The sequence below is a fragment of the Schistocerca gregaria genome, chromosome 11, assembly GCF_023897955.1.
Source record: "Schistocerca gregaria isolate iqSchGreg1 chromosome 11, iqSchGreg1.2, whole genome shotgun sequence".
In the NCBI taxonomy this organism is placed as follows: domain Eukaryota; kingdom Metazoa; phylum Arthropoda; class Insecta; order Orthoptera; family Acrididae; genus Schistocerca; species Schistocerca gregaria.
This window is the reverse complement of record NC_064930.1, coordinates 116,188,391-116,212,398: the sequence shown is the minus strand read 5'-3', so window position 1 is coordinate 116,212,398 and position 24,008 is coordinate 116,188,391. Positions and strand designations below refer to the sequence as shown.

The 24,008-nt window shown below is 43.7% G+C and overlaps 1 protein-coding gene across 1 annotated transcript in view; it reads left to right on the top strand.

Annotated features, from left to right (window-relative positions):
• Positions 1–3,715: 3,715 nt before the first annotated feature.
• LOC126295054 (transcription factor MafA-like) overlaps positions 3,716–24,008 on the top strand; it is a 149,707-nt gene continuing 129,414 nt past the window's right edge. The window contains exon 1 of the mRNA XM_049987302.1: positions 3,716–5,025. The gene's annotated coding sequence lies outside the window, so the exon portion shown is untranslated. The remainder of the gene's footprint in view (positions 5,026–24,008) is intronic.

The window sequence follows — 24,008 nt, the reverse complement described above, 5'->3', positions numbered from 1 at the left end:
CATAGGCTCTCCCCATTTTATGCAACCTTTCCTCTAATGCAGAGTTTTCAAAACATTTTTTTTGCAATATCTCCCCTGAATAGTTGAATTTTTTTACCCTCTCTACTTCGTCAATATCTGTTTTCTGGAATTTTGCAGCATCCTTAAGGTTCATTAAAATTTTTGTTTTTTTCTGCAGAAATTCTTAAACCAGTTCTGCTGGCTATTTCTTGAGGAAATTCGTTCGTGCTATAGCAGATGCCACGTTTTCGTAAAGTATAGCGAAATCTCCTGTAAATGCAAGACAGTTGATATCGATCTTTTTGCTTCCTCTTCCTTAGGGTATAGGCGAGATGTTGAGTTCAATAAGTTTTTCTTTCCAAATTCTATCTGTTTTCTCCAGCGTACTATTAAAAAGAATTGGGGATACGCCGTCACTTTGTCGTAGGCCTGCTTTTATTTTGAAAGACTGAAATTTCTCCCATAAATTTTATTTTATAGACCGTATCTATAAGGGTTTCAGGGAAGTTGTTTGTCAGTTAAAGCTTTACGCCAAATCAAAAATTTTTGCCAGATTAAAACTGTGTTTCGTACCGAGACTCGAACTCAGAATCCTACTAAAATATTTTAATATTATTTTGAAAATTGTAGAATTCTCTTTCATCCATAATACCAAGTTACTGTTACCGTTGTTGCTATTTTTTGGATCCCATCCCTCGTGCATGCGACCTATTTTCAGGATTGCGAATAGAAAACATAGGATGCCTAGCAATAAATCCTATAACCCTGTCATGCCCAACCAGACACCTTTCTTTGTCAAATCTGTGCGGTAAGCTATTTCCTTCTGCTAGGTGACAGGCTAACCACCTAACCATGTGACGTTTTATCGTCAGACTAGAGAATCTGCTCTCTATTGATTACAGGTACGCTACCAGTTCGTCCTCTTGACCTGCAGTGAATACGTTTGTAAATTTTCCGTTTTATTTGTCAACTCTGTAGTCACGGTTATTCTTAGCTTAGTGAACGTATCATTTCAACGTGAGTTTAACTCCTTAGTTGCTTTTAAAATTTCCATTTCAGAAAATAAGATGGTTGATACTGCCATTTCCATTTATTTAGTATCCCATTGTATCTATCAGTCTTTCTAAGGCATGTTTACACAACCTGTAAAAATAGGGAAAAAAGAAATATATACTGTTTGAAATTTACTTGCACAAAAAGTGACAGGGCAGAACTACCATTGTGCCCTGTCCCGTTCGTCACCAAGAGCATATTTTTTTAACAACTTTTATGGAGCATATGCAGGCTGTTACAAAAAGGTACGGCCAATTTCAGGGAACATTCCTCACACACAAAGAAAGAAAACATGTTATGTGGACATGTGTCCGGAAACGCTTACTTTCCATGTTAGAGCTCATTTTATTACTTCTCTTCAAATCACATTAATCATGGAATGGAAACACACAGCAACAGAACGTACCAGCGTGACTTCAAACACTTTGTTACAGGAAATGTTCAAAATGTCCTCCGTTAGCGAGGATACATGGATCCACCCTCCGTCGCATGGAATCAAAAAATGGTTCTAATGGCTCTGAGCACTATGGGACTTAACATTTGTGGTCAGCAGTCCCCTAGAACTTAGAACTACTTAAACCTAACTAACCTAAGGACATCACACACATCCATGTCCGAGGCAGGATTCGAACCTGCGACCGTAGCAGTCGCGCAGTTCCGGACTGAGCGCCTAGAACCGCTAGACCACCACGGCCGGCGCACGGAATCGCTGATGTGCCGATGCAGCCCTGGAGAATGGCGTATTGTATCACAGCCGTCCACAATACGAGCACGAAGAGTCTCTACATTTGGTACCGGGGTTGCGTAGACGAGAGCTTTCAAATGCCCCCATAAATGAAAGTCAACAGGGTTGAGGTCAGGAGAGCGTGGAGGCCACGGAATTTGTCCGCCTCTACCAATCAGTCGGTCACCGAATCTGTTGTTGAAAAGCGTACGAACACTTGGACTGAAATGTGCAGGAGCTCCATCGTGCACGAACCACATGTTGTGTCGTACTTGTAAAGACACATGTTCTAGCAGGACAGGTAGAGTATCCCGTATGAAATCGTGATAACGTGCTCCATTGAACGTAGGTGGAAGAACATGGGGCCCAATCAAGACATCACGAACAATGCCTGCACAAACGTTCACAGAAAATCTGTATTGATGACGTGATTGCACAATTGTGTGCGGATTCTCGTCAGCCCACACATGTTGATTGTGAAAATTTACAATTTGATTACGTTGGAATGACGAAACAAAAATGAGCTCTAACATGGAAATCACGCGTTTCCTGACACATGTCCACATAACATCTTTTCTTTATTTGTGTGTGAGGAATGTTTCCTGAAAGTTTGGCCGCACCTTTTGTAACACCCTGTATAACTGACAGATTTGAAAGTACTATATAGCTAACGTACAGCAAAGGCATGCACTATACGATTATATGTCATTTAAGCGCATACAATTAACAATTAACAAAGGTTTATCCAGCGTTGAAATTCACCAAAAGTTACAAAAACACTACTGGAAACTGGAACAAAAACCGTTCACTTTCACGTCGCACTACAGACCAAGTTAAAATTGCTGTCGTATCTTTCCTTCCATTCACAGACATGTCACTACAATATTTTGTGGCATTCTCCAATGCATGAAACAGCACAGTCCCGCTGTGCCATGCTATTCCGTTTTGCCTCGAGTGCCCTTAACAGTTATCGAATGGTTTACGTCATCCTTTTAAATCCTCCCGGAAACCTTTACGTAGGCAAACTGCGAGTGCACTGTCTTGTAATATAGATTATACATTATACTACAATCAGTTTAGAGCAGGTGCCATAAATAATCACATATAGATTTTGTTTTGTGCAATATTTTGAATCAATATAGATTCTTTAAATAACATTTCTGAATAATCCTTCATTTTCATTCAACCTAAATTAATTTGGCATTTCTTGTAGGGACATAGTATCGCTTCCGTCTCTGAACGATTGATTGGTGTATGTATTGTTAAAAGTACAGTAAAAGATTAAGTGGATATCAGCAGTTTTCCCTGACTTCGTTCTCTAACCAAGAATTCCCTTATGTGTGAAGCAAAAATAAACAAACTGTGTCTTGCATATGGCGAAAGTTTTACGCAGGTTTCCTTTGCGAAGTAGATAGTTTAATCCCATACAGTTTGTGCATTAATTTCCGACTTCGGTATGTCCGCAGGCGCCGGTTAACAGACGCCAGAGATTATTTCTGGACTGCGAAACCGTTAGTAAAAAAAACAGAAGACGGTTCGCACTTCTGGTGAATGGAGCGCCAGCAGTTGAAAGAGACCCATCGGCGTGGCGGAGGGGGAGGAGCTAAGAAAAAACGAAAGAGCGTTACGCGACTGTTTGGTTGAGAACGAACGGACGCTTGCCTCCCGCGACGATATGCGCGGCTGTCTCCGCCGAGCGCGGTGGTGGGAGAAGCTGCGAGCTGTTTGGCCGACTGGCGCCTCGGCTGGGGTGTGGTGGGGGCTGCGGCCGGCCAATAGCAGACAAGCGATGCGGGCCCGCTCTCTTCGCAGGCGTTGAATGGGGCAGCGCGGAAGCTGCGAGACGCGCGCGAGATGAGGCAATTCCGATGCTCTGGCGTGAGTGGGGGCAGAGGGGAGGGTGTAGGGGACGGAGGCAGGCGTTTGAGACGTCACTGCCGTCAAAAGCCAAGGCAGTGCGGGAAAACCGGCCCAGTTTCGCTGCCGATGACTCTCCCAATCTCGCGAGTTTCTTCGGCAAATTGAACACGACGCTTCGACAATGTGACCACGCGTTTGGCGCTGAAAATTTGTCATTATTATTTTTTTTTAATTTTCCTTTGCTCTTTATTAAACCTTCATTTTTATTCTTTTCATAATACCCTCCCTACTTCGTCGATTAGCTGTTTTTGTTTTGCGGACTGCATAGCAATTCGATTTTTTAATTTTTTTTGTCAGTGTATATATTCTTTAGTGCTTATTCTGCGTGCAGCTCAAGTGTAACTGTGTACAGAAATGTGTTTTGCTGGATGCCGTGTTCGATCCCTTCACTAGACTGTCTCTGAAACTGAACATCTGGTCAAACTATTGCGACCCCACGGCAAATAAAGTGTGATGCGAAGACAACAGTGGTGCTTCGAGAATTATTACAGGGTGATCTTCAAGATGCAACGTAACACCTAGCGAGTGAAGGAACATTGTTCAGTGTGTAAATAGTCTGACATATTCGTGCGTTCCTCAGAGCTACAAGCATCAGCTGTGTGGTTAATAATTCTCTGAACCTTTTTTTCCATTATAATCTGTTGAGCGAATCTTCCCGCGTAGTTCAGCAAAACGCAAGGACTTCAGCCTACTCTAGTGAAACGGATCTTTCTGGGTTACGTGCGTGATTTGCTTCCACGGAGGACATCTGTGCCGATTTCTAGAGAAGGTGCTGTGTTTCTAGAAGGCTGTGACTTACCTAGATATCTATATTTTGCTCTAAACTGTTGACATAACTGCTACGCTACAGTAACAGAATTTTTGTGAGGGAGAATGAGGAGCTGCCAACTAATTGTTCGAAAAAAGTGTCTTTTTTAGATTTCCAGCTTTGCGTAGGTTTTCGACGTGTTTTCTCTTTGCCAAGAAGACAGTCAAAGCAAAAAATAATTGTAGTGTATTGTCACGCTAAAGTGTTAACCCTTGACAGTTACCACAAGTAAAAAGTTTGAATATTTAGTGACCGGACATTGACGCTGATAGTTGATGTTGGTCTGTGAAAATCAACAACGATCTACATCCGTCGTCTACTGCTCGAACAGTAGTTGATTTTGATGTCTACCTCCTGTTATGAGCAAGATATTTCAGCTCGGTCACGAAGGACAATACTTTTGCGGTGATACCATTGTTGGAGGAAGGTGACGTGTTTTTAAGAACCGAGACGTCCCTTGGAAGCGGCTAAAAGACAAAGAACACAGATTTGGCAATTGCAGACAGAAGACAATTTGAAGGTAAGTAAGAGAATATGTTATGTATTTTGTATTTAGTTTTTTTTTTTAATTTTTGTTTTGAGTCGTCCGTCTTCTGGCCAGTTAGGTGTGGCCCGCCACAAATTCCTCTCTTGTGCCAACCTCTTCATCCCACAGTAGCGTAGGTACCCCACGACTTCAGTTATTTTTTGGATGTATTCCAATCTCTCTCTTCTCCGCCGGTTTTCACCTTCGGCATCTCCCACTACTGCCATGCAAGGTATTCCCTGATGTCTTACGATATTTTATCTTATCGCTATGTCGCTTCTTCTTGTCCATGTCTTCTAACCGTCCTTTTCTTCGCCGATTTTGCGGAGAACCTCCTAATTTCTTGTAAGTCCGCCCAATTCTCGACATCTTTCTGTAGCAGCCCGTATCAAACTCTGCATGTTCTCTTCTACTCCAGTTTCTGGTTTTCCCACAATCCTTGACTAACTACCATACAGTTGTCCTCCAAAAATGTGCTATATTATAAGAAGTATCTTCCTCAGATTAAGGCCGATGTTGACTGTGCTAGTCTGCTTTATGTGTCCTCCTTGCTTCTTATGTAGTGTGTTACTTTGCTGCTAAAGAAGTAGATGCCCTCAATTCGTCTACTTCTACGTTTCCAATTTTGATGTTATGTTTACCGCTAATCTCGTTCCTGCCACTCCTCATCAGTTTGATCTTTCTTCGCTTTACTCTCATTCCATATTCTGTACTCATTAGACACTTAATTGCATTCAACACGTCCGGTAATCCTATTCTAGTTTCAGTGATGATAATAATGATATCGTTTCACCCTGAATTTTAATTCCGCTCTTGAACATTTCTTTTCTTTCTGTCATTGCTTTTTCAGCGTATAGACACAATAGTAGGGGACAAAGATTGCATCTGTCTCTTACACCCTGCGTTCTTGATCTTACACACTTAATGTTCCCTCTTGCTTGTTGTACACATTGTGTATTTCTTGCTTTCCGTACATCTTTATCCTACTTTCCTCAAAACACCGGTTTACTCTGTCTAACGCTTTTTCTAGCTTTACAAATCCTATGAACGAGTCTTGATTTCCCTGTGAAGTCTTACTTCCCATAACAATCGCAAATTCAGAACTGCATGTCTGGTGCCCTCAATTTTCCGAAAGCCTAACTGATCGTCATATAACCTATCCTCAGTTTTCTTTTCCTGTCTTCTGAATACTATTTTTGTCAGAAACATGGACGCATGAGTCGTTAAGTTGATTGCGCGATAGTTCTGTGTTTTTTTGTGGTTTTTGATACTTACTCTTTCGCTTGATCAGTAACGTGGTTATAATGCTAGACATTATCAGTGTTCTGCATCTACGTATTTAATGCGCTTTTGACTGTACAGTGCGTGAAGGAGGGAAGTTCGCACCAATTTTTTTTATTGCTTTAGTCCTATTCCAGACAAATGTTAGCATACACATCTACAAACTTAATGCGCTTTTGAGTGTAAAGTATGTGGAGGAGGGAACTTCGCAACTTTTTTTATGATCAGTTCTATTCCTGATAAGTGGTAGCATGTACATCTCTAAGCACGCACTAGTAACTCTTTTTCTAATGGCTTCTTCCCGGCAATGGAAGCACAATATTGTGGTGAAGTCATTTTTCCTCCGGCACGAAATCGGTTTCAGTCCTGCCCGCCGAAAAAATTCGTGAGACAGACAGATCGACACACTGTACTCCGTGCGTGACGCTTTTTCGGCTATTCGCCATTCTGTTATTCACATTATTCTTACATCTACATCTACATCTACGTGATTACTCTGCTATTCACAATAAAGCGCCTGGCAGAGGGTTCAGTGAACCACCTTCAAGCGGTCTCTCTACCATTCCACTCTCGCAAGGCACGCGGGAAAAACGAGCACTTAAATTTTTCTGTGCGAGTCCTGATTTCTCCTATTTTATCGTGACGATCATTTCTTCCTATGTAGGTAGGTGCCAACAGAATGTTTTCACAATCGGAGGAGAAAACTGGTGATTGAAATTTCGTGAGGAGATCCCGTCGCAACGAAAAACGCCTTTGTTTTAATGATTGCCACTCCAATTCACGTATCATGTCTGTGACACTATCTCCACTATATCGCGATAATACAAAACGAACTGCCCTTCTGTGTACTTTTTCGATGTCATCCGTCAGTCCCGTCTGATGCGGATCCCACACCGCACAGCAGTACTCCAGAATAGGGCGGACAAGCGTGGTGTAAGCAGTCCCTTTAGTAGACCTGTTGCACCTTCTAAGTGTTCTGCCAACGAATCGCAGTCTTTGGTTTGCTCTACTCACAACACTATCTATGTGATCGTTCCAATTTACGTTATTTGTAATTGTTATCCCTAAGTATTTAGTTGAATTTACAGCCTTCAGATGGGTGTCACTTATCGCGTAATCTAAATTTAGCTGATTTCTTTTAGTACTCATGTGAATAACTTCACACTTTTCCTCATTCAGGGTCAATTGCCACTTTTCCCACCATACAGATATCTTATCTAAATCATTTTGCAAGTCGTTTTGATTATCTGATGACTTTACAAGACGGTAAATGACAGCATCATCTGTAAACAATTTAAGACGGCTACTCAGATTGTCTCCTATTTCGTTAATACAGATCAGTAACGATAGAGGGCCTATAATACTTTCTTGAACCCTGGATATTACTCCTGTTTTACGCGATGACTTTTGGTCTATTACTACGAACTGTGACCTTTCTCACAGTAAATCACGAATCTAGTCGCACGACTGAGGCGATATTTCGTAGGCACGCAGTTTGGTTAGAAGACGCTTGTGAGGAACGGTGTCGAAAGCCTTCTGGAAGTCTAGAAAAATGGAATTAATTTGACATCCCCTGTCGATAGCACTTATTACTTCAAGAATATAAAGAGCTAGTTGTGTTAACTGAATCCGTGCTGACTATGTGTCAATAAACGGTTTTCTTCGAGGTACTTCATAATGTTCGAATACAGTATACGTTGCAAAACCATACTGGAAATCGTCGTTAATGATATAGGCCTTTAATTCAGCGGATTACTCCTACTTCCCTTTTTGGGTATTGGTGTGACTTGAGCAATTTTCCATTCTTTAGGTACGGATTTTTCTGTGAGCGAGTGGTTCTGTATAATGCTACATAAATCTACATCTACGTTTATACTCCGCAAGCGGCCCAACGGTGTGTGGCTGAGGGCACTTTACGTGCCACTGTCGTTACCTCCCTTTCCTGTTCCAGTCGCGTATGGTTCGCGGGAAGAACGACTGCCGGAAAGCCTCCGTGCGCGCTCGAATCTCTCTAATTTTACATTCGTGTTCTCCTCGGGTGATATAAGCAGGGGGAAGCAGTATATTCGATACCTCATCCAGAAACGCACACTCTCGAAACCTGGACAGCAAGCTACACCGCGATGCAGAGCGCCTCTCTTGCAGAGTCTGCCACTCGAGTTTGCTAAACATCTCCGTAACGCTATCACGGTTACCAAATAACCCTGTGACGAAACGCGCTGCTCTTCTTAAGATCTTCTCTAGCTCCTCTGTCAACCCGACCTGGGGCGGATCCCACACTGATGAGCAATGCTCAAGTATAGGCCGAACGAGTGTTTTGTAAGCCACCTCCTTTGTTGACGGACTACATTTTCTATGGACTCTCCCAATGAATCTCAACCTGGTACCCGCCTTACCAACAATTTATTTTATATGATCATTCCACTTCAAATCGTTCCGTACGCACACTCCCTGATATTTTACACAAGTAACTGCTACCAGTGTTTGTTCCGCTATCATATAATCATACAATATAGGATCCTTCTTTCTATGTATTCGCAATACATTACATTTGTCTATGTTAAGGGTCAATTGCCATTCCCTGCACCGAGTCCCTATCCGCTGCAGATCTTACTGCATTTCGCTTCAATTTTCTAATGCTGCAACTTCTCTGTATACTACAGCATCATTCGCGAAAAGCCGACACTATCTACTGGGTCATTTATATATATTGTGAAAAGCAATGGTCCCACAACACTCCCCTGTGGTACGCCAGAGGTTACTTTGACGTCTGTTGACGTCTCTCCATTGAGAACAACATGCTGTGTTCTGTTTGCTAAAAACTCTTCAGACCAGTCACACAGCTGGTCTGATATTCCGTAGGCTCTTACGTTGTTTACCAGGCGACAGTGCGGAACTGTATAGATCGCCTTCCGGAAGGTAAGGAAAATAGCATCTACCTGGGAGCCTGTATCTAATATTTTCTGGGTCTCATGAACAAATAAAGCGAGTTGGGTCTCACACGATCGCTGTTTCCGGAATTCGTGTTATTTCCTACAGAGTAGATTCTGGGTTTCCAGAAATGACATGATACGCGAGCAAAAAACATGTTCTAAAATTCTACATCAGATCTATGTCAGAGATATAGGCCTATAGTTTTACGCATCTGTTCGACGACCCTTCTTGAAAACTGGGACTACCTGTGCTCTTTCCTAATCATTTGGAACCTTCCGTTCCTCTAGAGAGGTGCGGTACACGGCTGTTAGAAGGGAGGCAAGTTCTTTCGCGCACTCAGTGTAGAATCGAATTGGTATCCCGTCAGGTCCAGTGGACTTTCCTCTGATTTCAGTTGCTTTTATATTCCTTGGACACTTATTTTGATGTCAGCCATTTTTCGTTCGTGCGAGCAGTTGGAGAAGGAACTGCAGTGCGGTCTTCCTCTGTGAAACAGCTTTGGAAAAAGATTTTTAGTATTTCAGCTTTACGCGTGTCATCCTCTATTTCAATGCCGTCATCATCCCAGAGTATCTGGATATGCTGTTTCGATCCGCTTACTGATTTAACGTAAGACCAGAACTTCCTAGGATTTTCTGTCTAGTCGGTACATAGAATTTTACCTTCGAATTCACTGAACGCTTCACGCATAGCCCTCCTTACGCTAACTTTGACATCATTTAGCTTCTGTTTGTCTGAGAGGTTTTGGCTGCGTTTAAATTTGCAGTGAAGCTCTCTTTGCTTTCGCAGTAGCTATTTTATCAGCATACTCTGAGAGGAACCTGACTGGTATACAATTTGTACCAGACCTCTTGCCTGTTTCAGAAAACCGTGTTTAATAACTCTGCTTTAGTGGCACTGTCATCAGTGACTTCATCATTGTTATCGCGCAGTGAAGGTATTCATTGCGTCTTGCGACTGGTGTGCTTAATGTATGACCAGAATCTCTTTGGGTTTTCCGCCAGAGTTCGAGACAGAATTCTTATTTGACTTCTGTGTAATACAAACGATATGGACTAAATTCAAGCGATCTAAACTTTTTATAATGTACAAAGAAATTATGGCTTAGTTTATTTAGTGCTATAAACCCTTTGTGGCTACGCGTGAGAATACACAGCACGCTAGCGACCTAGAGACTTGGCAGTGCGACGAGCTGTCATGCCAAGGGGCCCGTGATCGATCCCCGCCTGGGTCGGAGATTTTCTCCGCTCAAGGACTGGGTGTTGTGTTGTCATCATCATCTCATCCCGATCGACACGCAAGTCGCCGAAGTGGCGTCGACTCAAAGGAATTGCACCAGGCGAACGGTCTACCCGACAGAAGCCCCTAGTCACACGACATTTCAGTACAGAGACTTCGCTGACGAGAGCGTCAGTGAAAAGTCTCACTGTCAGAATTTGCAAAGTGTCGATTTCGCCGCTAGGAGCGAGTTAACTCATTTCTCTGTAAGCAGACTGAAGATTCTTTGCCTCTTTGTTGAGTCTAAGGTATACTGAAGTGCTGTTTTGTACGAACGAACGCCTGAGCTGAGTTCCTGTACCTGGCTCATGAGCAAATAGAGATCTCGACTACTGTTCTACATCTACATGGTTACCCTGCAATTCTCACTTATGTGCCTGGCAGAGGGGTCATCGAACCATTTTAATGCTACTTCTCTACCATTCCACTCCCGAATGACGCGTGGGAAAAACGAACACCTAAATCTTTCCGTTCGAGCTCTGATTTCTCTTATTTTATTATGATGATCATTTCGCCCTACGTAGGTGGATGTCAACAATATATTTTCGCATTCGTAAGAGAAAGTTGGTGATTGAAATATTGTAAATAGATCTCGCCGCAAAGGAAACCGCCTATGTTTCAGTGACTGCCACCCCAACTCGCGTATCATATCAGTGACACTCTCACCCCCATTGCGCGATAACACGAATCGAGCTGCCCTTCTTTGCACTTTTTCGATGTCCTCCGTCAATCCTACCTGGCAAAGATCCCACACCGCCCAGCAATATTGTAACAGAGGGCCGACAAGTGTAATGTAGGCTGTCTCTTTAGTGGGCTTGTCGCATCTTCTAAGTGTTCTGCCAACAAAGTGCAGTCTTTGTTTCGCCTTCCCCACGATATTATCTATGTGGTCTCTCCAATCGAAGTTGCTCGTAATTGTAATTCCTTGGTATTTAGTCGAATTGACAGCCCTTAGATTTGTGCGATTTATCGTATACCCGAAATTTATCGGATTTCTTTTAGTACCCATGTGGATGACCTCGCAACTTTCTTTGTTTAGTGCCAATTGCCACTTTTCGCACCATACAGAAATTCTCCTTCTAGATCATTTTGTAATTGGAATTGATCGTCTGACGATTCTACTAGACGGTAAATTACAGCGTAATCTGCGAACAATCTAAGGGGGCTGCTTAGATTATCATCTAGATCATTTATGAAACTTCCTGGCAGCTTTAGTTGTGCCAGTAACCGTCTCCTACCTTCCAAACTTTACAGAAGCTCTCCTTCGCAGGAGAGCTTCTGTTAAGTTTGGAAGGTAGGAGACGAGGTACTGGCAGAAGTAGAGCTGTGAGTAGCGGGCGTGAGTCGTGCTTCGGTAGCTCAGATGGTAGAGCACTTGCCCGCGAAAGGCAAAGGTCCCGAGTTCGAGTCTCGGTCGGGCACACAGTTTTAATCTGCCAAGAAGTTTCATATCAGCGTACACTCCGCTGCAGAGTGAAAATCTCATTCTAGATCATTTATGTGGAACAGCAGAGGGCCTATGACACTACCTTGCGGAACTCCAGATATCACTTCTGTTCTACTCGACGATTTGCCGTCAATCACTACGAACTGTGGCCTCTCTGTGAGGACATCACGAATCCAGTCACACAACTGAGACGATACTCCATATGCACGCAATTTGATTAATGGTCGCTTGTGAGGAACAGTATCAAAAGCCTTCTGGAAATCCAGGAATATGGAATCGATCTGAGATCCCTTGTCGACAGCACTCATTACTTCATGGGAATAAAGAGCTAGCTGTGTTGCACAAGAACGATATCTTCTGAATCCGTGTTGGTTATGTATCAATAAGTCATTTTCTTCAAGGTGATCCATAATGTTCGAGTACAGTATATGCTCCAAAACCGTGCTGCAAATTGAGATCAGTGATATGCGTCCGTAATTCGATGGGTTACTCTCATTTCCTTTCTTGAATATTGGTGTGACCAGTGCTACTTTCCAGTCTTTAGGAACAGACCTTTCGTCACGTGAGCGTTTGTATATGATTGCTAAGAAAGGCGGTACTGTTTCTGCATACTCTGAAAGGAATCTGATTGTCATATCATCTGGACCGGAAGACTTGCCTTTGTTAAATGACTTGAGTTGTTTCGCAACACCTAAGATATCTACTTTTATGTTACTCATGCTAACAGCTGTTCTGGTTTCGAATTCTGGAATATTTACTTCGTCTCCTTTCGTGAAGGAATTACGGAAAACTGTATTTAGTAACTCCGCTTTAGTGACAACATCATCGGTAACATTTGCATTGCTATCGCGCAGTGACGGTATTTAATGTTTTTTGCCACTGGTGTACTTTATATACGGCCAGAAACTCTTTGGGTTTTATACCATATTTTGAGACGATATTTCATTGAGGAAACTATTAAAAGCATCTCGCGTTGACGTCCGCACTAAATTTCGAGCTTCCGTGAAACTTTGCCAGTATTGGGAATTTTGCGTTCTTCTTATAATTATTTGTTAAGTCATTGTTATTCACTTATGTAGGTTACTAAATTAAAGACTCGACATTTTTCTATTACGACACTCTGTCGTACTGAAGTAGTTTCAGCTCAAGGGGTCTGCAGACGGTGTGTTAAGTCCAGAGTGTAGACAGAATTTATACACTGAGGTGTTAAATGTCACGGGATAGCGATACGTACCTGTACAGATGGCGATAATATCGCGTACACGAGGCAGTATATTTGAGGAACTGTCATGTGCACTCAGAAGATTCATGTGAAAAGATTTCCGACGAGATTAAGAACGCACATTAACAGACAGTGAACGCGGAATAGACGCACGGGACATTCCATTTCGGAAATCGTTAGGGAATTCTACATTCCGATATCCACAGTATAAACAGTGTGCCGAAGATACTAAATTTCGGGCGTTACTTCTCACCACGGCTAAGGTCTTCACTTAACGACCGACAGCAGCGGCGTCTGCGTTAAGTTGTCAGTGCTAACAGACAAGCAATACTGCCTGAAATAACCACAGAAATCAGTGCGGAACGTACGAGGAACGTGTCTGGTAGGATAGTTCGGTGAAATTAGGCGTTAGTGGGCTATGGCAGCAGATGACCGACGCGAGTGCATTTGCTAACAGCAGGACATTGCCTGCAGTGACTCTCCTGGGCTCGTGGCCGTATCGGTTGGACCCTTGACCAATGGAAAACCGTGTATTGGTCACATGAGTCCTGATGTCAGTTGGTTAGGTTAGTGTATTTTCATGTCTTGTCGACAACGAGGTCATTAGAGACGGAGCATAAGCTCGAGTTAGGGAAGGATGGGGAAGGAAATCGGCCGTGCACTTTCAAAGGAACCATCCCGGCATTTGCCTGAAACGACTCAGGGAAATCACTGAAAACCTAAATCAGGATGGATGGAGACGGGATTGAACCGTCGTCCTCCCGAATGCGAGTCCAGTGTGCTAACCACTGCGCCACCTCGCTCGGTGGATGTCAGTTGGTAAGAGCTGATGATAGGGTTCGAGTCTGGCGCAAATCCCACAAAGCCGTGGAGTCGAGTTGCGACCGAGGCACTGTGTTAGCTGGCGGTGCCTGTATAACGGTGTGGACTGTGTTTGCATGGAATGGACTGTGTCCTCTGGTCCAACTGAACCGATCACTGACTGGAAATGGTTCTGTTCGACTATTTGGAGACCATTTACAGCCATTCATAGAGTTCAAGTTCCAAAGCAACTGGCCACAGTTGTTCGCGATTGGTCTGAAGAACATTCTGGACCGTTCGAGAGAATGATTTGGCCACCCAGATCGGCTGACATGAACCAAATCTAAAATTTATGGGACGTAATCGGGACGTCACATACTGCACGGGTAACACTTCCGCAGTTATGGACGGCTATAGACGTCCATGCCACGTCGAGTTGGCGCGCTACTCGGAGCAAAAGGAAGTCCGACTCGATATTAGGAGGTATCACTCGACTTCTGTCACCTGGTGTAAGTACACAACTCCCATCCTCTGCACCGCGACCATCGGTTCCGAACAGGTCGACGCCGCGGTACCTCATACCCAAGCGCTTTATGTACACCACTGGCCATTAAAATTGCTACACCAAGAAGAAATGCAGATCATAAACGGGTATTCATTGGACAAATATATTATACTAGAGCTGACATGAGATTACACTTTCACGCAATTTGGGTGCATAGATCCTGAGAAGTCGGTACCAAGAACAAACACCTCTGGCCGTAATAACGGCCTTAATACGCTTGGGCATTGAGTCAAACAGAGCTTGGATGGCGTGTACAGGTACAGCTGCCCGTGCAGCTTCAACACGATACCACAGTTCATGAACAGTAGTGAACTCGCGTACTGTGACGAGCTAGTTGCTCGGCCACCATTGACCAGACGTTTTCAGTTGGTGAGACATGTTGAGAATGTGCTGGTCAGGACTGCAGTCGAACATTTTCTGTATCCAGAAAGGCACGTACGGGACCTGCAACATGCGGTCGTGCATTATCCTGCAGAAATGTACGGTTTCGCAGGGATCGAATGAAGGGTACAGGCAGCGCTGGATTAGCCGCGGTCTAAGGCGCTGCAGTCATGGACTGTGCGGCTGGTCCCGGCGGAGGTTCGAGTCCTCCCTCGGACATGGGTGTGTCTGTTTGTCCTTAGGGTAATTTTTTTTTCTGACGTCCACTGTTCAAAGTGCCGTCATTGCGAACAAGAGTTGATAGTCCGATCTGCTGCAAACTGTTCGTGCAGATGGTTGTTGTCTTGCAAACGTCCCCATCTGTTGACTCAGGGATCGAGACGAGGCTGCACGATCCGTTACAGCCGTCTGGATAAGATGCCTGTCATCTCGACTGCTAGTGATACGAGACCGTTGGGATCCAGCACGGCGTTCCGTATTACCCCCCTGAACCCACCGATTCCATATTCTGCTAACAGTCATTGGATCTCGACCAATGCGAGCAGCAATGTCGCGATACGATAAACCGCAATCGCGATAGGCTACAATCCGACCTTTATCAAAGTCGGAAACGTGATGGTACGCATTTCTCCTCCTTACACGAGGCATCACAACAACGTTTCACCAGGCAACGCCGGTCAACTGCTGTTTGTGTATGATAAATCGGTTGGAAACTTTCCTCATGTCAGCACGTTGTAGGTGTCGCCACCGGCGCCAACCTCGTATGAATGCTCTGAAAAGGTAATCAGTTGCACACCATAGCATCTTCTTCCGGTCGGTTAAATTTTGCCTCGTAGCACGTCATCTTCGGGGTGTAGTAATTTTAATGACCAGTAGTGTAAGAAGACCTGCACCAAGGCGGCCGGACCTGCCCCACAAGAGGTCTCCGGCCAATGACGCCAAACGCTCATTTCCATTTGATCTCCATCTGCGGGAAGTTTGTGAATGAATATTGCCGTCGCGACATTTCCTCACTTTTTTATGTATGCGTCCACTGTTCGACCCATTTAGAGCAAAAGAGGTCGATATACATGCAAAACTAATAACTGAAATAAGTGTGTAGTACGTACTATTAAAGAAAACCACGGTGTAAACAAAGGAACAAACAAAATGGTTCAAATGGCTCTGAGCACTGTGGGACTTAACATCTGAGGTCATCAGTCCCCTAGAACTTAGAACTACTTAAATCTAACTAACCTAAGGACATCACACACATCCATGCCGGAGGCAGGATTCGATCATGCGACCGTAGCGGTCGCGAGGTTCCACACTGAAGCGTCTAGAACTACTCGGACACACCGGCCGGCGAAACAAACAAAGATAATCTTTCTGACAGGTTTCTAGACTCGTCCGCAGTTCATTTCGAAAAACTAGCACACCAAAAATTTGCAGCGTAGAGGGTGCGTGGCAGGTGCAGACCCCCACACAAACTCTTTTAAAACATGTTTCTAGCCAGAATTCGAACGTGGCGATGTTGTTGCTAAATAATCAATCCAATAAATTACTCAAACAAGAATTTGTATTTTACCGCAATTTTGCCCTACATATACTCCTTTTTCTCACCAGTCTTGTTAATTGTGTGATTCCTTCCCTTGTGCCGACCTCTTCATGTAAGAGTAGCACTTATTCACTTGTTATTTTTTCGCTGTACTAATATCCGTTTTCCAGTACTGTTTTTAACTCTCCAGGTGCCTCTAGTCCCATTGAAGTTATTGCCTGATGTCTCAACAGATGTCTTACTAGCCTGCCCTTTATCCTCGTCAGTGTTTCTCATATACAGGGTGTTACAAAAAGGTACGGCCAACCTTTCAGGAAACATTCCTCACACACAAAGAAAGAAAATATGTTATGTGGACATGTGCCCGGAAACGCTTACTTTCCATGTTAGAGCTCAATTTATTCTCTTCAAATCACATTAATCATGGAATGGAAACACACAGCAACAGAACGTACCAGCGTGACATCAAACTCTTTGTTACAGGGAACGTTCAAAATGTCCTCCGTTAGCGAGGATATATGCATCCACCCACCGTCGCATGGAATACCTGATGCGCTGATGCAGCCCTGGAGAATGGCGTATTGTATCACAGGCGTCCACAATACGAGCACGAACAGTCTCTACATTTGGTACCGGGGTTGCGTAGACGAGAGCTTTCAAATGCCCCCATAAACGAAAGTCAAGAGGGTTCAGATCAGGAGGGCGTGAAGGCCATGGAATTGGTCCGCCTCTACCAATCCGTCGGTCACCGAATCTGTTGTTGAGAAGCGTACGAATGCTTCAACTGAAATGTGCAGGAGCTCCATCGTGCACGAACCACATGTTGTGTCGTACTTGTAAAGGCACACGTTCTAGCATCACAGGTATAGTATCCCGTATGAAATCGTGGTAACGTGCTCCATTGAACGTAGGTGGAAGAACATGGGGCCCATTCGAGACATCACCAACCATGCCTGCCCGAACGCTAACAGCAAATCTGTGTCGATGACGTGATTGCACAACTGCGTGCCGATTCTCGTCAGTCTACACATGTTGATTGTGAAAATTTACAATTTGATCACGTTGGAATGTAGCCTCATCCGTAAAGAGGACATTTGCACTGAAATGAGGATTGACACACTGTCGGATGAACCATTCGCAGAAGTGTACCCGTGGAGGCCAATCAGCTGCTGATAGTGCCTGCACACGCTGTACACGGTACGGAAACAACTGGTTCTCCCGTAGCAATCTCCATACAGTGACGTGGTCAACGTTACCTTGTACAGCAGCAGCTTCTCTGCCGCTGACATTAGGGTTATCGTCAACTGCACGAAGAATTGCCTCGTCCATTGCAGGTGTCCTCGTCGTTCTGTGTGTTCCCCAGTCGCGATTCATAGGCTGGAATGTTCCGTGCTCCCTAAGACGCCGATCAATTGCTTCGAACGTCTTCCTGTTGGGACACCTTCGTTCTGGAAATCTGTCTCGATACAAACGTACCGCGCCACGGCTATTGCCCCGTGCTAATCCGTACATCAAATGGGCATCTGCCAACTCCGCATTTGTAAACATTGCACTGACTGCAAAACCACGTTCGTGATGAACACTAACCTGTTGATGCTACATACTGATGTGCTCGATGCTAGTACTGTAGAGCAATGAGTCGCATGTCAACACAAGCACAGAAGCCAACATTACCTTCCTTCAATTGGGCCAACTGGCGGTGAATCGAGGAAGTACAGTACAAACTGACGAAACTAAAATGAGCTCTAACTTGGAAATTACGCGTTTCCGGACACATGTCCACATACACATCTCTTCTTTATTTGTGTGTGAGGAATGTTTCCTGTAAGTTTGGCCGTACCTTTTTGTAACACCCTGTATTTCTTACATCGGCAACTCTGCAGAGAATCTCCTTATTCCTTACCCTATCAATCCAACTAATTTTAAAAATCGCTCTGTACCACCAAATCTTAAAAGCTTCGATTTTCTTCTGTACCGGTTTCTTCGCACCCCTTTATTCATTATCAGATAGCGCTGTGCTCCAAGGGTAATGTCTGAGAAACTTCTTCCCCATCTTAAGGCCGGTTTCTGATACCAGAACATTTCTTCTCCACAGGGGTGCTGTTTTATGTCCTCCTTGCTTCCTCTGTCATGTCTTATTTTGCTTCCAAATTAGGACAATTGCTTCACATCGTCTACTTCGTGAATCTCAAATTTCTTCTACTCCACATCACCTCCGCCTTTCTTCATTTTACTCTATGTCCATATTCTGTACTCAGTAGCCTGTTCATTTCATTCTGTATCCCCTGTTATTCTTCCTCGCTCCCACTGAAAATAACAATGTCATGGGCGAGTCTTATCGTTTATATTCTGTCACTTTGCATTTTAATCCGTCTCTTTAACCTTTCTTTCATATCCGTCATTGGTTCTTCGATGAACAATAGGAACGAAAGATTACACCCCTGTCTTACACCCTTTTTAATCCGAGCGCTTCGTTCTTGGTTCTCGATATTTATTTGTTGCTTCTTGCTTCTCATACATACGACATGTATCCGTCTTTCCTTAAACCGAACTCCCATTTTCCTCAAAATTTCAAACATCTCGCATTATGGTACTCCGTCGAACGCTTTTTTTGTGTCGAAAAAATGCTGTGAACTTGTCAATAAATTTTAAGTCTTGCTTCCATTATCAAGCGCAACTTCAAACTGCTCGTTTTCTTCGCGTTCCCTAAAGTCAAATTGATCGGCATCTAACATATCCTGTTTTCTTTTCCATTCTTCCGTATATTATTCTTGCCCGCAGTTTTGATGCATGAGCTCTCAAGCTGATTCTACGCTTTAATTACTAGCAAGTCTTTCAAAGCTCTCGTACACTCTGACTGTGATTGATTGATTTTAACAGGAGAGCGAAACAGCTTAGGTCCCATGGCCGGTCATCAGTCCAGCCATGAGTTTGATCTCTTTCCTGTTCAATCCCAGGATTACAAATGGCTCTGAGCACTATGGGACTTAACATCTGAGCTCATCAGTCCCCTAGAACTTAGAACTACTTAAACCTTACTAACCTAAGAACATCACACACTTCCATGCCCGAGGCAGGATTCGAACCTGCGACCGTAGCGGTCACGCGGTTCCAGACTGAAGCGCCTAGAACCGCACGGCCACACCGACCGGCCCAGGATTACACAGCTTCTTTTAAAACGTGGCTTAGGCATCATTATCTTACCATGTTTTTGTTTATGGACCTTGGTCCAATATCCTACATGCTGTTTCCTAAGCCAGTACCGTAATTCTAATTTGATCATAGGTTCTGGTCCAATAAATGGAGTTGTTCCCCCCATCCTAGCCATTCTATCGGCTTGTCCAATGGCACAGATCCCTGGGTATCCAGGGACCCACACTAGGTACACCCTATTACTTCCCCCTAGCTCCACCAGAGCCCTGTGGCAATCTGCCACAACCTTAGATCTTGTTGCAGGAGCTGCAAATGATTTCAGGGCTGCCTGGCTGTCTGAATAGATGTAGATGCTACGGTCATTGTAGCACCTACGCATATTCTCCTCCACACATGCCCTGATTGCAGTAATTTTAGCTTGGAATACAGAGGCCAGTTTCCCTAGAGATATGCTGCTCTCCAGTCTTGGCTGAACCCCGTAAAACTCTGCCCCAACGCCTTGATCTGCTTTCGACCCATTGGTGAACCAAATCATGTCCCCCGTACGTTGTCGAACTGTTTTCTCCCTCTGCTCCCTACTTCCAATTGTTAAGTTGTAAGGCTTGTCGAAGCAGTTGGGCGTTATTATACAGGGTGTTACAAAAAGGTACGGCCAACCTTTCAGGAAACATTCCTCATACACAAAGAAAGAAAATATGTTATGTGGACATGTGTCCGGAAACGCTTACTTTCCATGTTAGACCTTTTTGTAACACCCTGTATAGTCGGCATGCATTTCCCCAGCCATACCTATATTTACCTCACTCACTATGTTAGTGTGTGAGTCTGGATATCCGAATGAGACCTAGTTTTGGCCAGTTTTAAGTCTGTATGCCCCAGCTGTTGCCACCATCTTAACCCAAAAGTGAAGTGGAGGCATATCCGTTATGGCTTCCATTACAGCGGTTGGTGTGCTGCTAATTCCGCCCGTTATGGCTAAGCAGGCCAATCTCTGCACCTTAGCAAGCTCTTTAGCAGCAACCCGCTGTTCTTCCTTGTTCCACCTCACTACAGCCCCATGAGAAATCCTAGGTATGAGCACTGTGGTGTGTATCCAGTGCATACCCCTGGGGCTTAGGCCCCAGTTTTTGCCACAAGCTCCCCTAGTACTCACTATTTTTTGCCTTGAAGCAGATCCTCTTAATATGAGGGGTCCAAGTTAGCTTCTCACCCAAGGTTACCTCTAGATATTTCAGTGTCCCCTTCACAGGCAGAGTTTCATCGAAGAGTTTTAGATTCCAGCTTGCATGCTGAATATGTCTCTTCGTAAATGGCACCACAACAGTCTTCTTAGGATTAACTCTCAGATCCAGTTTGATGCACCATTTTTGCAGAATGTGCAACCCTCCTTGTGCCATATTCCTGACTGTGTCAGTGAATTTGCCAAGTATTACTATGACAAGGTCATCTGCATATCCTTGGCAGAAGCATTGTCTTGAATTTAAATCCATAATGAGTTCGTTCACCAGTAGATCCCACATTAGAGTGGACAAAACTCCTCCTTGTGGGTGGGCAGCCTCTGGTGGTCTTAATTACCATCTTTTCATTCATCGTGGTAGCTTCTACCTTCCTTCCACTAAGCATGGCTCTGGTCCACCTATATATAGTGGTCCTCAGGTCACGCACCTCTGCTACCGTTACCAAGGAATTGAAGGTCGTGTTCCTAAAGGCCCCCTCGATATCCAGGAAGATGCAGAGGGCTATTTCTTGGAAGTGAAGTGCTTTTTCCACCTTCCCAAGAGTTGGTGGAGAGCTCACATGATTTACCTGGTTGATTCAGTTGTACATGGGCCCTACTTAGCCTCCTCTCCCCAACACATACATTAACCAGTTTTTCCAATGTTTTGAGAATGAAGGAGGACAGAATGGCTGGTCTCATATCCTTGGCCTTGGTATGATCAATTCTCCCTGGCTTAGGAATGAAGACGACCTTCACTGCCCTCCAAACATTGGGAATGATTCCTACTGCTAAGCTAACCCTGAATAGCCTGCATAGTACTCTCACAAGCTTTCCTCCTGCCTGTTGCAGGAGAGCTGGAAAAATTCCATCTGGGTCGAGTAAAACTGAAGTGATATCAGGTGTTCCCTAGGGAAGCGTCCTGGGCCTCTGCTGTCCCTGATCTACATAAATGACCTGGGTGACAATCTGAGCAGTTCTCTTAGGTTGTTCGCAGATGATGCTGTAATATACCGTCTAGTAAGGTCATCCGAAGACCAGTATCAGTTGCAAAGCGATTTAGAAAAGATTGCTGTATGGTGTGGCAGGTGGCAGTTGATGCTAAATAACGAGAAGTGTGAGGTGATCCACACGAGTTCCAAAAGTAATCCGTTGGAATTCGATTACTCGATAAATAATACAATTCTCGAGGCTGTCAATTCAACTAAGTACCTGGGTGTTAAAATTACGAACAACTTCAGTTGGAAAGACCACATAAATAATATTGTGGGAAGACGAGCCAAAGTTGCGTTTCATCGGCAGGACACTTAGAAGATGCAACAAGTCCACTAAAGAGACAGCTTACACTACACTCTTTCGTCGTCTGTTAGAGTATTGCTGCGCGGTGAGGGATCCTTACCAAGTGGGGGTGACGGAGGACATCGAAAGGGTGCAAAAAAGCGCAGCACGTTTTATGTTATGACGTAATAGGGGAGAGAGTGTGGCAGATATGATACGCGAGTTGGGATGGAAGTCATTAAAGCAAAGACGATTTCGTCGCGGCGAGATCTATTTACAAAATTTCAGTCACCAACTTTCTCTTCCGAATGCGAAAATATTTTGTTGAGCCCAACCTACATAGGTAGGAATGATCATCAAAATAAAATACGAGAAATCAGAGCTCGAACAGAAAGGTTTAGGTGTTCGTTTTTCCCGCGCGCTGTTAGGGAGTGGAATGGTAGAGAGATAGTATGGTTGTGGTTCGATGAACCCTCTGCCAAGCACTTGCAGAGTAATCATGTAGATGTAGATAAAGAACACAACTGTGTAGCTAATTTTAGAGGAACAAGTGGTGGTATGGAATTTCATGGAGTACAACAAATATTTCATCACTCCGTAGAAACAAGAGGTGTACCGTACACCAAATATTTGGGCAAAGGTGACAGTAAGGCATACAACAATGTGGTGAATCCTAAGCCAATTGGAGGAAGGTGAAAAAGAAGCTGGAAGACCTGCTAGAGGCCAAAAAAGGGCCATTATATGGAGCAGGACAGTTTTAATTAACTGTAAGTAACAAATTTCAAAAGTTTTTCTTTAAAGTCAATTTCCCACAAACTAAAATTTTCAGCACATATGCCCCATTATAACAGAAACTATCATAGATAAATGAATGAAATTTTCAACGATTCTGCATAACATAAAAAGCCACCTCTGGCACTACATTCATTAATATTCCCCCATTAAGTACACAATAATATTTTCTGCAAAAAAAAACGGTAATATTTTTTGTCAATAAATTTAAAAAAGTATTTCTTAAAAACTATAAAACGGATAAAGTAGATTTTAGTTCGGTTGACTCTATTAGCATCATGTAAGATAAAGTAAAAATATTAAGGTCATGCATCAAATACTTTTTTTCAGATATGGATCAAGTACTTGGCTACATTAACATGGGCCAGAAAGGCAGGGTGTGGTCCCCTTAAGAAAGAGAGCACAAAACCACTATCAACAAACTTTAAATACAATTTCAGAGTTCTAAGAAACTTTTTTTTTTCTAGGCAACAACCCCCCACAAAATACTAAAACGGAGGAACCTCATCGCCTACTACATTTTCGCTGTAAATCTACTAAAACCTCAGCACGAGACGTGATGTTTTAATTTATTGCTCCTTTACTACCCACTCTATTCCCTACGTACTTTGCAGACAGCAGACCTATCCACGTCTACCACTGAATGTAGACGCTAAATTATGTCATACTGAGACGCATGACTGTAGGAGATATGAACCAATGACATGCACGAAAAATTAGCCTTCACTTAAAAATGGAACGCAAAATACAGTGTTCCAAAATAAGAGTAGTTAGCGACTTCAAACAAACTTCAAATTTCAAACGTTTCATAAATTTTGTGTCGTCTAAGTGCCTGGCGTATATTTAACACTTGCACTCATTAATACCTGTTGTTGTTGTGGTCTTCAGTCCAGATACTGGCTTGATGCAGCTCTCCATGCTATTATATCCACTGCAAGCTTCTTCATCTCCCAGAACCTACTGCAACCTACATCCTTCTCAATCTGCTTAGTGTATTCATCTCTTGGTCTCCCTCTACGAGTTTTACCCTCCCGCTGCCCTCCAATACTAAATTGGTAATCCCTTGATGCCTGCCAACCGATTCTTTCTTCT